Source organism: Penaeus monodon, chromosome 21, assembly GCF_015228065.2.
Source record: "Penaeus monodon isolate SGIC_2016 chromosome 21, NSTDA_Pmon_1, whole genome shotgun sequence".
NCBI lineage: Eukaryota > Metazoa > Arthropoda > Malacostraca > Decapoda > Penaeidae > Penaeus > Penaeus monodon.
This window is the reverse complement of record NC_051406.1, coordinates 2,509,200-2,510,178: the sequence shown is the minus strand read 5'-3', so window position 1 is coordinate 2,510,178 and position 979 is coordinate 2,509,200.

The window sequence follows — 979 nt, the reverse complement described above, 5'->3', positions numbered from 1 at the left end:
AAACCCTTTTTTCTCTCCTTTTTTCCTCTTTTTAAACCCCCCCTTCCCCTTTCCCCTTTCCTTTTTTTTAAATTATTTTCCCCTTTCCCCTTTTTCCCTTTTTTTTCATTTTTTCCCCTTCTCCCCTTCCCTTTTTTCCCCCTTTTTTTTTCCCCCCTTTTTTTCCCAAACCCTTTTTTCCCCTCGTCCTCCTTCTTTTTCCTTTTCCTTTTCTTTCCCCCCCCCTTTTCTTCCCTCTTTTCCTTTTTTTTTCCCTTTTTTTTTCCCATTTTTCCCCTCCTTCCCCCCTCCCCCCTTTTTCCGGGCCTCCTTTTCTCCACCTTCCTTCTTTTTTTCCTTTCCTCCCCCCCCTTTTCCCCCCTTCCTTCCCCCATTTTTCCCCCCTTTCTTTTTCTTTTTCCTTTTTTCCCCTTTTTTCCCCTCTTTTTCCTCCCTTTTCTTTTTCCTTTTTTCCCTTCCCCATTCTCCCTTTTTTTTTCCCCCTTTTCTCCTTCTCTCCCCCTTTTTCCTTCCTCCCTTTCTTTTCCTTTTTCCTTTTCCCATTCCCTCTTTTTTTCCTCTTTTCCATCCCTTTTTTTTTCCCTTCTCCTCCTTCTCTCCCCCTTTCTTTCCTTCTCATCCTCTCTCCTTTTCCACCCTCTTCTCCTCTTCCTTCTTCCACCCTTTCTTCTTCCCCATCTCTCCTTCTCTTCCATCCCTCCCACTCTTCTTCACTATCTCTTCTTCTTCCCCAGTCTCTCCTTCTCTTCCATCCCTCCCACCTATGGCCACCCCTCCCCCCCTCTTCTCCCCCCCTCTTCTCCCTCCCCCCTCTTCTCCCTCCCCCCCTCTTCTCCCCCCCCCCCTCATCTTCCCGGGATTACGGCCTTCCTTGCAATTCTTGTTATCAAAATATCATTCTTCTGCCTTGTTTGCGTCTTCTGATTTTGGGATTATGTAGCAGGCAGGTAGAATTGTAAACCAACGGGTAAAGCACAGA